The sequence below is a fragment of the Ambystoma mexicanum genome, chromosome 11, assembly GCF_040938575.1.
Source record: "Ambystoma mexicanum isolate Mex_15411 chromosome 11, UKY_AmexF1_1, whole genome shotgun sequence".
Classification (NCBI taxonomy): domain Eukaryota; kingdom Metazoa; phylum Chordata; class Amphibia; order Caudata; family Ambystomatidae; genus Ambystoma; species Ambystoma mexicanum.
Window position 1 is genome coordinate 568,505,464 of NC_090934.1, and position 13,449 is coordinate 568,518,912.

The 13,449-nt window shown below is 47.3% G+C and overlaps 1 protein-coding gene across 6 annotated transcripts in view; it reads left to right on the top strand.

The window, feature by feature from the left end:
• SHANK2 (SH3 and multiple ankyrin repeat domains 2) overlaps window positions 1-13,449 on the top strand; it is a 4,166,579-nt gene that overhangs the window by 579,048 nt on the left and 3,574,082 nt on the right. The gene's annotated exons all lie outside the window — the stretch shown is intronic.

A 13,449-nucleotide genomic window follows, 5' to 3' on the forward strand; every position in this document is an offset into this window, starting at 1 on the left:
TACCAGATGGTAATTGTACCCTAGTGCTCTAGCAAGGCTGATTGTAACCCCTGGGGAAAGATGACGGGTCACGCAACGCACAGGAGGCCCAAAAAAGGGAGATGACGTGCACGCAACCCCTCCTAGACCACGTGTGCAGAAAGAAAAACCTGCACTACGCTGTGGCACCCAGTAACACAAGAATGAACGTATGCGTGTCACACGCAGCCTAGAATGACCTCTGAAGGGGTAGGCTACACACGGGGCAAGCACAGATGTTAGATACGTGCGTGACTCACCGTCTGCCTGGTAAACGAGCGTGTAAAAGGAGCACGTTTGGTTGGCAACACCCCCGCCAAAAGAAGATTTGTACGCTGTCTGAGGAGACAGGACAACAGTAGAAGGGAACACTGTTTGAGGGAACAGGCCCAGGTAAACCAGTAAAAGAGAAAAAAGAGAAAAAGCTGTCAGAGGTAACAGGGAATACGAACTTGAAACGCTGTGAAGTAAATCGCGTGTGAAACGACAAGAAGTACAGAATTCACCCACTCGCTCTCCACGAAAAGCACGTACAAGGAAAACGTGTTCTACACGTACCTTTTATACAGGCCCACACGTCCAGCGTCACTTACGCGGCGTGTACGCGCTAGGGCCATTTCCACCAATTACATGCTTTGTCACTTCTGCGTGTAGGGCCATTTCCACCAATCACACGCGATTACACTCTGACGTGCAGTCTTTCCACGTGTGCTCTGTCATCACGTGCTGTGTGGGAAACACCTGTGCGGGTCACGTCACAGACGCGCTTACGCGCTGAGGGCCTTTCCTCAGTTTTCACGCTGACGTGCAGGATTTTCACGTGCCAAATCACTCCGTACCAAGCTGGCCACGCGTACGCACATGGAATACCACGCTCCTGCCCGGAAGGCCGAACTACTGCCCCCCAGAGCCCGAGCACGCTCCCACCTGCTGCTGCCTGACTGCCTGCTGCCCCTGCAATGCTGGGGGGTGGGGGTGGTGGGTGACATGGGTGGGTGCCTGGTGGAGGCTGCCCCTGCACTGCTGGGGGGTGGGGGTGGTGGGAGACATGAGTGGGGGCCTGGTGGAGGGTGCCCCTGGTGGCGGGGGGGTGGGGGTGATAGGGGACATGAGTGGGTGCCTGGTGGAGGCTGCCCCTGCACTGCTGGGGGGTGGGGGTGGTGGGAGACATGAGTGGGGGCCTGGTGGAGGGTGCCCCTGGTGACTGGGGGGGTGGGGGTGGTTGGAGACATGGCTGGGGGCCTGGTGGAGGGTGCCCCTGGTGACTGGGGGGGTGGGGGTGGTGGGAGACATGAGTGGGTGCCTGGTGGAGGGTGCCCCTGGTGACTGGGGGGGGTGGGGGTGGTGGGAGACATGAGTGGGGGCCTGGTGGAGGGTGCCCCTGGTGACTGGGGGGGTGGGGGTGGTGGGAGACATGGGTGGGGGCCTGGTGGAGGGTGCCCCTGGTGACTGGGGGGGTGGGTTTGGTGGGAGACATGGGTGGGGGCCTGGTGGAGGGTGCCCCTGGTGACTGGGGGGGTGGGGGTGATAGGGGACATGAGTGGGGGCCTGGTGGAGGGTGCCCCTGCACTGCTGGGGGGTGGGGGTGGTGGGAGACATGAGTGGGGGCCTGGTGGAGGGTGCCCCTGGTGGCGGGGGGGTGGGGGTGATAGGGGACATGAGTGGGTGCCTGGTGGAGGCTGCCCCTGCACTGCTGGGGGGTGGGGGTGGTGGGAGACATGAGTGGGGGCCTGGTGGAGGGTGCCCCTGGTGACTGGGGGGGTGGGGGTGGTGGGAGACATGGGTGGGGGCCTGGTGGAGGGTGCCCCTGGTGACTGGGGTGGTGGGGGTGGTGGGAGACATGAGTGGGGGCCTGGTGGAGGGTGCCCCTGGTGACTGGGGGGGTGGGGGTGATAGGGGACATGAGTGGGGGCCTGGTGGAGGGTGCCCCTGCACTGCTGGGGGGTGGGGGTGGTGGGAGACATGAGTGGGGGCCTGGTGGAGGGTGCCCCTGGTGGCGGGGGGGTGGGGGTGATAGGGGACATGAGTGGGTGCCTGGTGGAGGCTGCCCCTGCACTGCTGGGGGGTGGGGGTGGTGGGAGACATGAGTGGGGGCCTGGTGGAGGGTGCCCCTGGTGACTGGGGGGTGGGGGTGGTGGGAGACATGGGTGGGGGCCTGGTGGAGGGTGCCCCTGGTGACTGGGGGGTGGGGGTGGTGGGAGACATGGGTGGGGGCCTGGTGGAGGGTGCCCCTGGTGACTGGGGGGGTGGGGGTGGTGGGAGACATGGGTGGGGGCCTGGTGGAGGGTGCCCCTGGTGACTGGGGGGGTGGGGGTGATAGGGGACATGAGTGGGGGCCTGGTGGAGGGTGCCCCTGCACTGCTGGGGGGTGGGGGTGGTGGGAGACATGAGTGGGGGCCTGGTGGAGGGTGCCCCTGGTGACTGGGGGGTGGGGGTGGTGGGAGACATGGGTGGGGGCCTGGTGGAGGGTGCCCCTGGTGACTGGGGGGGTGGGGGTGGTGGGAGACATGAGTGGGGGCCTGGTGGAGGGTGCTCCTGGTGACTGGGGGGGTGGGGGTGATAGGGGACATGAGTGGGGGCCTGGTGGAGGGTGCCCCTGCACTGCTGGGGGGTGGGGGTGGTGGGAGACATGAGTGGGGGCCTGGTGGAGGATGCCCCTGCACTGCTGGGGGGTGGGCGTGATAGGGGACATGAGTGTGTGCCTGGTGGAGGATGCCCCTGCACTGCTGGGGGGTGGGGGTGATAGGGGACATGAGTGTGGGCCTGGTGGGGGCTGCCCCTGCACTGCTGGGGGGTGGGGGTGGTAGGAGACATGGGTGGGGGCCTGGTGGTGGGTGCCCCTGGTGGCTGGGGCGTGGGGGTGCAAGGGGACATGAGCAGGTGTGCAGGGTAGTCCCCTGTTTTGTGGGCTGCCTGCAGGGGCCGTGGAGGGTGTACAGGGAACACCTGTGAGGACCCACCCAGCCTAATCGCGTGTGATAATTCCCACGCACCCCTGTAATACACGTACCCAGCAAAATGGCGTGTGATAATTCCCACGCAACCCTGTAATTCACGTACCCTGCCAAATCGCGTGTGATAATTCCTGCGTACCCCTGTATAACACGTGCCCTGGCTAATCGCATGTAAGACTTCCCGCGTACCCCTGTAATACACGTTCCCTGGACAATCGCGTGTTGAACTTCCCGCGTACCCCTGTAATACACGTTCCCTGGACAATCGCGTGTTGAACTTCCCGCGTACCCCTGTAATCAGGGGTGGACTGGTAATCAAAAGAGGCCCTGGAAATTATTTTCAAAGTGGCCCCATATTACACATTTTCAGCAAGCCCAACCCTTTTCCTATGGGAACATTTGGAAATACCACACAAAAGAGTCACAGGGTGCAGAGGGCTACCAGAAAATCTCCAGAGTTACCTATGGGCCAGTCCAGCCCTGGGCACAAGGAACAGATTCAGCCTAAAAAAGCCCAAACTGTTGGCTCTGCCAATGCGCGTTGTTCTTGTTTCCAACCTAGCATGCGTATTTACAGTTGTGTGTATTTTATGCGCACTCAGTATGTGCATATGTTAAACGCATGTTGCACTTGCAATGCATATGTGGTATATGGGCAACCACGTACCCGCATTTTCCGCCTGTCTGTGCTAAGGTTGCTCACGTCTGTGGCACCGGCGTACACTGAACTTGCTCCGTATTCTGCAAGCAGCGCAATCTGTGGATGTGCAAACATACGCCAGTTTCACTGACGCGCCTGCATCCGCCAGTGGTGCAGTCACACCTTGCTCCGGCCACGTGGGCCACAGATACTTGCAATGAAGTACATGGTGTACATGTGAACATTAGGCCACGCTTCCACACGATGCGCTCTGCATAGCAATGTCATTAGGTCACTATGTCAAAACTCCAGGATTCCAGAATCTATTGCGCTTGAGTTCCCGGCCAAGACCAGGCCCACTTCCTCCAAGCCCCCCAACACTTAGATTTGCTGGTGGGTTTGCTCAGGTTTATTGTGAGGGGCCCTCCACCCCATTCCTGAACCCCAATTAATTGTCAAGCTGAAATGAAAGTCTCCCAGATATATAATGGCACCCAGAGGAGTACACACTGCCTGCAAAGATTAATACTACTTTAAATAAAAATGACATTAACTTTTATTTGAAACACATGTGTAAAATATAAAGGTCATGCCGTGCAAGAAACACAGTAACACATGGATTCCGACCAATATTTAGAAAGAAGGGAAGGAAGAAAAAAGAGACAAAAGAGAGAAACAAGAAAGAAAGGAAGAGAGAAGAAGTAAAGGCAGAAAGAGGAAGTGTGTGAGAAATAAGAAATTAACTAAGAAAGAAAAAAAACAAGCAAACAAAGGACTATAGAAGGAATAAAAGGAGGGGAGAAATACACTTCAGGAATGAGAGAAGGAAAGAAAGAAGGCGAGGGAGGAAGGAAGGAAGGAAGGAAGGAAGGAAGGAAGGAAGGAAGGAAGGAAGGAAGGAAGGAAGGAAGGAAGGAAGGAAGGAAGGAAGGAAGGAAGGAAGGAAGGAAGGAAGGAAGGAAGGAAGGAAGGAAGGAAGGAAGAATGGAAGCAGGGAAGGAAGCAATGAAGGAAGGAAGGAAGGAAGGAAGGAAGGAAGGAAGGAAGGAAGGAAGGAAGGAAGGAAGGAAGGAAGGAAGGAAGGAAGGAAGGAAGGAAGGAAGGAAGAATGGAAGCAGGGAAGGAAGCAAGGAAGGAAGGAAGGAAGGAAGGAAGGAGGAATGGAAGCAGGGAAGGAAGCAAGGAAGGGAGCAAGAAAGCAAGGACGGAGGGAGCAAGGAAAGGAGGACGCAAGGAAGCAGGGAAGGAAGCAAGGAAGGGAGCAAGGAAGGAAGGAAAGAAAGAAGGAAGGAAGGAAGAAGCAAGGAAGGAAGCAAGGAAGGAAGCAGGAAGGAAGCAAGGAAAGAAGGAAGGAAGGAAGGAAGCAAGGGAGCAAGGAAGCGGGACGCACGGAAGGGGGAAGCAAGGAAGCAAGGAAGAGGGACGCAAGGAAGGGGGAAGCAAGGAAGCAAGCAAGGAAAGGAGGACGCAAGGAAGCAGGGAAGGAAAGAAGGAAAGAAGGAAGGAAGGAAGGAAGCAGTGAAGGAAGGAAGCAGGGAAGCAATGAAGGAAGGAAGCAAGGAAGGGAGCAAGGAAGGAAGGAAGGAAGCAGGGAAGGAAGGAAACAAAGAAGCAAGGAAGGGGGAAGCAAGGACGGGAGGAAGCAAGGAAGGAATCAAGGAAGGGAGCAGGGAAGGAAGGAAGGAAGCAAGGAAGGAACTTCACCCCGGATACTCGGGTGTTCTAGATGCTCCCAACAATAGACTCAGCACCCTGCAATGTGCCGCCAATCCTGGCCCAGCAACTCCCGCACACCAAAGACAACGGCAAGTTCTCCCCAATGAATATTTTCGGGGTGGTGCTTACCAGGTAGGCGGTGAGAGGGCGATGTTATTAGCACCAGGGAGAGAGGAGAGATGAGAAAGGGGTACTTTCAGTGCCCCGTGCTTGCAAAGCCCTGCTCACAGCAGCCCCTGACCTCCTGCGCACACGCCATGTTCGTAGCCACCAGCATACCTCCCTCGCCGACACAGTTCAGCAATCCTCCCCAGCATGGCCAGCCAGCCAGGTCACTCGCAGCCTGCCCTTGTCACTTGCCTGGCTGCTGCGCATGTGTGCACTGTGCAGAGACAGACTGCAAGGCAGGGCACGTGCAGTTCCTGGCCTCATGCGCAGATGCAGTCTGGCTCGTCAGTCCTGGAGGGGGCTGAAGAAAAGACATGCGCAGCACCCGCAGCCAGTTCCATGCGAACGACCCAGTCGGATCGTTGTTATTCATTCTTTATATGTATCCTTCCGAGTTCTGTGAAAAGAGGCCCTTTGACCCGAGGCCTACCGGGGGATGTCCCGGTGTCCCGGTGGGGCAGTCCAGCCCTGCCTGTAATACACGTTCCCTGGACTATCGCGTGTTGAACTTCCCGCGCACCCCTGAAATACACGTACCCTGGCACCCTGGCTAATCGCGTGTATAACTTCACGCGTACCCCTGATATGCACGTTACCCGCTTTGCGTTCCTTGTTTGGCAGCCCTGTAAACTGGTCCAGGGTTAGCGCAGCCCTTTGCGATGATTTAGCGATTTTGATGGCTTTTCCTTGCGCGAGGGCGTTCTTGGGGGCGTTACTGGCGCTGCTGCAGGGTCGCTGCGATACTCTGCGCCACGGCTGGTTTGGGAGCCTAAAATCCATGAATACGCTGTGCGCGGAAATCGGTTTTAGCGCACGTGCCTGGCGCAGACAATCGCACGCGGACACTCTGCGCCAGCCGCTTGCGACACTTTTCTGCGAAATTCTATGAATTACCCTGTTTGTCTGAATCTGTGGTCTTCAGAATACATTTGTAAAGAGTGATATTCTACTGCACTAATGTGTGTGGACCTTTCATCATATCTGCCTCCTTTTCCGATAGGAAAAAGTAGAGAGAAAGCATATGCTTCTACATTTTTTCCTATATGCACATTGGGGAACCTTTGGCTTGATGTGTTTGATATGTTTCTAATGCCTACACAATGTTGTCTTTGGAGTGTAGTGGGTGAATTTATGGCTACAGTAAGAGGATCTACACGTTCAAATTGGCAATTTGCTGGTGATTCTTTAATTATTTGGGTGGTTTCTCTTAAGTTTTCTCTATGTTTATATCTTTGTAGTATTCATTGATTTCTTTCAGATAATTTATGGCTTATTTAACTTTGTTTAAATCAACTAGTTGTTGCCAATTCTGTTTGTCTTTTGTTGGTACACCATTAACTAGTACAATCAAAGATTGATCTATTGGTCGTTGTACTCCTAGAGTTTCTAAATTTTCTTTAAGATTTAATGGCAAATATACTACTTTGCCACGAATGCCCTTTATTAACTCAGATGGAGGTAGTGTGGCTGTTTTCGGTTGAAGGCATACTAGTGCTTGAAATGGGTGCACTGTTTGGATTATAATGCTTTAATGAAATACATAGGAAACACAGACTACCTCCTTCTCCTGTGGTTTAACAATATTTAGACCCAAAACAGTAACAAATAGATGACATGTGTCATCAGGCACCTATAAGACTCAAAACCTCTTCAATCATGCACAAGGAACTCTAAGGGCCTCATTACTACCCTGGCGCTAAGGGATTACCGGTACCGGTAAGGGTACCCGTACCGGTAATCCCTTAGCGCCTGATTACGAGGTCCCTTTGCGGGTTCCCACCTTAACGGCTGGTTTTACCAGCCGTTAAGGAATGGACCCGCAAAGGGACCTTGGTGCTAATTACGGTACCGCAATTTTCGGTACCTAATTACCGCCTTCCCCATTCCCATTATGGCCTATGGGGAAAAAATGGGAATGGGGACGGGCCATGGAGAAAGGGGGAATTACCGCCCCGCCAACCTTGTAATGGGGTGGTAATTCCCCCTTTCTCCATGGCAGAGTCGGTAAGTTACCGGCATGGACCATGGTGCTATTAGCACCATGGTTTTCCGCCTGGGTCGTAATGAGGCCTTAAATCTATTTATTTCACAAAGTAGTTACCTTATTGCAGGATTTCATAAAAACATAATTTTCACAAATGCAAAACATTCATGGTTTAGTGTACAACAAACAGATTGGCATTTGTATTATGCCGTCTGATTGTACATTTTACAACAGAATAAAAAGGATTTTCAGAGATGGGTGTTAGTTATTAGACACCTTATTGAAGAGCGATTGAAAAACTTAGAGACAGTCGAGCACTTATGCAATATAATTCCTTATTGACACAAGACTTTTGACATCAATGGTCTCGTCCTATTTGTCACACAGTTTTCACTGTTCTTACACAAAACACAATACCCAAGTGCTTAGTTTGTACCCCTATCTCTTCATTGCTTTTCTAAGTCTCATAAAGTACTAAATGTCTGTTACTTCCATAAATGTTTTTGTTTCAATTGGATGTTTTTCAGGATCGTATGTCGACGCACTGTGTTTCGGCCTATAGTAACGGGGTAAACCCCATTCTTAGTAGTTTTTCCTGTTGATTTAAAGAGGCCTTCGTCAGGACAGATGATGGTTACTTTAGCTGGACTTTAATCTTCTAACCCTTTCTTTGAAGCACTCTAAAATGTCAAAAACAAACAGGACAATGAGTCAATTAAACTATTTTAAGTAGTTGGAAAATGCTGATTGTCACTGGTGGGTCTGGTTTACTAACCGTGTTTAATAGATAGGAACAGGGGCAGGATTCTCATTTCAGGGTCACTTGGTAAGGCCAATATTTAGAACTGTTGGAAAAAACATACAGTGTATCTATTTAATTATGTGGTAGGTGCAGCACCTACATGAACAGAATGGTAATAGATATTAATCTACCATTATATATATTTATAAATGCAGGACTTGTTAACAAACCTTGTAATCTTGACGATGTGCCACAAATCACTGGGCGCTTCAGAGGAGCTTCCTCTCATCAATCATCATCCTGTTGGTGAAAGGGGGGAGGGGATGCTTTTATATTTCCCTAGGTCTTTAAAGACCTTCTGTATATGAAATAGGGAGCATATAGTCTGCTCTTTAATGTGGTATTGGAGGTGTGTTCCATGTCTCATTTTCAATTACATGTTTGTCTAGGCACATGGAAACCTTCTGCACATATTACACTGTCTGGGGTAGGCTATTAAACTCCATTACATAGGTTCATGGAGGGGATCCTACACGGACCCTCTTTTTTATATGCCAAACAATTGAGTGTTTCTAAATGTGCTGCAGGCAAGGGATACCTAAATTTACGCATGAAAACACCCCACAAGGCAGAAAAGAGACAGGAAGCCAACCACTCGACTGGTGGGTGACATTATAATGCTCTCATACAAGTTGTTGGAGAGCCTTTGGAAATGGGAAGTTATTAGTGATAGCACGTGATGGCATTTGGTTATTGTCAAGCTTTGTGTTGCAGTATGTGCAAAGTATTGAGGGGTCACTTATTTTGTATTTATTTTCTGCTGTTAGATATAAAGCTAATTGGAACCATTGGGATTCATCATTGTCGTCTATTTTGTAGGCCATATATCTACTATTTGTGTGCTCTTTTTTAAAAAAGTTCTGCGACAACAGACACATATTTGGTCTGGTATTTCAACAGATGTGGTCAGAAACGTAGCTATTTCTTGTTTGTATGTGTTTGTTAGGTGCTTGTGGTTTGTGAGGTTTTCATTAATGTTTTCTGAAGTTACCAAATGTTCTTAGTCAACTTCAGTTCCAAAGTATTTACTTTGGATGTACTCTATTTCCTGAAGGAGTTCTTTGGCTGTTCCATGTAGGAGAATGTTATTTACATGTTGCAGTTGTAGAGCAGGACATCTTGCATAGCATAGTCTATGCACAGGATTCTGTATAGCAGAATGGTGTGTTGCTAACATTGCAAGCAGTTCCTAAAATGCAGGCTAATTAATGTCCTCGAAGTCCAGTGTGGCGGCACACTAGATATGAGTCCATGTTTTGTAAAGTTTTCATTTGACTTTTGTCTGTTAGTTTCACACAGTGATTGAGGAATTGTCATAAAGATTCAAAGGATTGTTTACGTATGTTACAAATGGAGCTGCATGTCCAGTTGTACACTGGACGGTTTGTTTGGGCGAAAGGAAAATTTGGTTGAAAGTTTGTTGGGGACATTTTTTCTATAAGGGTTTCTTTTGCCATAACGGTGTCTCCTACTATTTCATGCCCTCGGCCATCACTGTCTGTGGCAATTGTTTTTTTGTTCTTGTTTGTAAGCCTCTTCATTGAAATATGGTTATGTGCTGCTTGTGTGAATCCATTAACATTCACAGAAGTTTGAAAAGGTATCTATATTGATATTGTGCATGTTTAGAAGTACTTTTTGTAATATATTAATTAATTAGTTAGTGGTTTCATTCTGTTTAAAATCCATACAAACAATGTTCTCTTTAGTAGACATGTGCTGTCAATTAGATCTTTGAGGATTAGTCTACTGCTGTAGTTTTTAAGGGTAGATTGTGACTTTTCAGCTTTTGTTATAAGATTGTGAAGAACTCTACGGTGGAACAATTTTTGTGACATACATTTTCGGATTGCTTTAAAGTGGCTATGTTAACACTGGTAGATATAGTGTTAGGTTCATTAGTAGGTCTGCTTTTCTTTGCACATCATTTTTTCCTTTTCGTTTTTTCAAGAGGAGCCTTACCTTGTTTAGTCGTGGCTGGTTTAGTTTTATTGAGTGAGATAACTAGCTCTTTTGTTTTCAGGTTTTCTATAAATTGTTTTATGGGTGGATGACAAAATATTCTTATCTCCTGTATTTTTCTTTCTTTTCTACAGAGTTACTTTTTAGTAGCCATTTTGTTGTGTCTGTTGGGAAAAAATTAAGTTTGGGTTTGAAAGTTGTGGAATGTATATGCATGTATGGTGCATTGACGTGTTTGTAGAGATGAATAGAGTGCTGATTGATTGTGAAGTGGCATATTAGGTGTGGTTGGGGAGATTGGAAGAGTAAGAGTCTGCAGCTGTGTGCTGGGCTTGGGTTCGTGAGGAAGAGAGTATTGTTGTGATTGTATAAATAGGGACATTTTGATGTTTCGAGGAAAAGAGTGGCTGTTGTAATGGTGGTGTTAAGATGGGAATAGAAAGAGTGTGAATGGTGCAATATAATGAGTTAGAGTGGAAGTATATTGTTACATTTACAGAAATATACATGACACATTAATGTACTTACTTTGTAGAATTTGAAGGGTGTTCTTTTTTTTGGCAGCTGTTTTCGTCAATCTTCTTCTTTCATGTAATTATAAAAGAAAGTTAGTGGGAATATGCGGTAATGGTGAAGTACTTTTAGTAAGCAAGGTTGTTATTTATGAAGGTAGGAGTTCTTGCTAAAAGAGTTAATGAAGTTGTGTCATTGGTGGTGTACTAAAGTGTGTTAATTATGTTGTTAGAAGAATTGGAGTGTAAGTAGGTGTGTTTCGGACCTTGGAAGGAACAGGGCAAACATGGGTGAGAGGAAAATCTTTATATCTATGCTATTCACATACGTCACCTGCTCCTGTCATGCCCGGCTACCTGCCAAATAAGAACCATATACCTCAGTCACTTCTTCACAAGCCTGCTCCTTATGGACGAAGATCTTTGGTGTTGCAGGTTGATGAGCGGAGACAGATGTACCTGGAAAATTGCAACAATGGAAATCTTAAAACACGTAATGGCAAAGTTGACAAACTCTCCACTCATACCCTCAATACATTTAACAGAAATTAGCAATGTACAGGAAATTAAGAGGGATCACAAAGTTAATTAAGAAATGGGTTGTCGCCTCTTCAACTTCAAATTGTTACTTGCAACTTCGTTTTTGTAAAAATCTTTTTGATTAACACAATATAAAAAAAATATATATATGCTATTTTTGTGCTGCTGCTTTTAATAAAGGAAGTACTCTGTTTGTGGTGTAATGTATTTGTACTGTGTTGCAGTGTTTTTAAAGAATAGGGAAACTGTGGCCTAGTGGAAATGCATTGGCGGATTGTTGTGGCAGCAGTGTTTGGTGTCTTATAGTAGAGGTTGGGAAAGAAAACTACTTTATATGCAAGGTGAAGTGTTGTATATAGATACTTTGGCAGCATTCAGATATTTGTGAGCAGATGGAGAATGGTGGTAGTGTAAGGGATGTAATGAGTGAGGTTGGAAAGTGTGACATTTATATTGAATGAAAACTGAAAATGCAAACCACCATCTATTCTTTTTATGAGTTTTTTGATGAAAGTTAACAAATGCATATGTGCATTTATAGGAGCTCTGTGTGCATCTTTTTTGTAAAAAAAATGAATAAAAGCTGATTAAAAAGATTTGTAGCACTTGGTGTGTGTAAGTTTAATACGTTGTCAGTACATGCTTACTTGTCAACATGATGCATACCAATCTGAAGTTGCTTATGCAGAGCTAGTTGATTTGTTTGCATTCTTACAGTTGTAGTTCCACTTTTCCCATTGTAAAACTTGGACCACAAGTCCCAGATTGCATAGACAAAACAAGGACTGGATTAGCACCTACAGATCATAATGGGTTATGTTAGCAAGTATGCATGTACTGCCAATATATTAAACTTCAACTAACCAACATGTTCTACAAATGTTTTGCATCTGTTGTTTCTTTCTTTTAGAAAACATTCCAAACAATACATCTATAAATGCACATATGAATTTTTTAACCTCCATCAAATTGCTCCTAAAATCAAACATGTTTAACTGCTTGATGTATGCAGGTGCTCAATGCTGCAATGCATGGATTTTGCTTGAGTGGTTAATACTTTAAAAAATATAAGAATGCCTGTACTATGTCTTCTTAGATGCAGATGTTGAATCTGAAAGTAGAAATGTTGGAAAGTTTCACAATATATTTTGATGCAGGTGGATGTGATTAACATGAGATATGTACTTTCAGAGTTCAAGTGTACATATGAAGTGTTGAACTGAGATGACAGGATTAGGTGTAGCGTTATTGGATGTGATTGGTAGATGGATGTGTGATTGTTTGAAAGCAGCCAATGAGGGAGTGGTACAAACATGAAAGTATAAAGGGTAGAAGGGCTGCCCTGTGCTACGGCGTTGGCAGGCATCACAATAGTCTGCGGATGGCATGTGCCACATCTGGGTCTTTTAAGGCTGGCTGGCATGGTATGGGGACTGTGAGGATTAGCCAATGAGGTGTTCTGGATGTGGTTTGCAGGAAGGGAGGGTAGTAGGTGTTGTGTTTGTTATGTGCAGGGACGATGGATGTGGCTATCACTGGAAGAAGATGAATGTGTGGATGGTGGGAGATTGTGGCATGAACTCCTTAAAAGGTTATACTGAATCCTGTGGCATCTTTGGTACCATTGGATTGCAGGGAGTGGACGTTTGGTGGTATACAATTTAATTGGCCAGATATCATTATTGTGCCTTGTGGAGGGACCAGTTTGGGCCATGTGACTGCTTTATCATTGCAGTTTTCATTAAGGATTTCTTGAAAAGCCTAATAGAACTGTTTCCAACTGTGTAGATTATTATTTCTGCAATTAATCCAAGGCATATATGGAAATGTCCAAATGTATTGAGTCCAGACATGGAAAAAGCGAGGAAGCTCGAGAATAAAGGTGTATGTGCTTTTGTATATGCTTCAGGGATGGCCTCTTTTCAGAATGAAAATATCATGTTGGATGGTGTAAATAGTTTTCAGAGCAATGGAGTGCATTTAAATGATGCTTGGAATGACATTTTCCTTTTCAATGTCCAAAATGCTTTGAAAAGTTCAAATGAACAACTTCAATGGAAAATGTGGAGTGCATAGGAAAGCATTTGTTAGTAGGTGCAGGGTATACAAATGAGAAAAACAAAAAAGAAATAAAAAGCGAAAAAAACAATAAA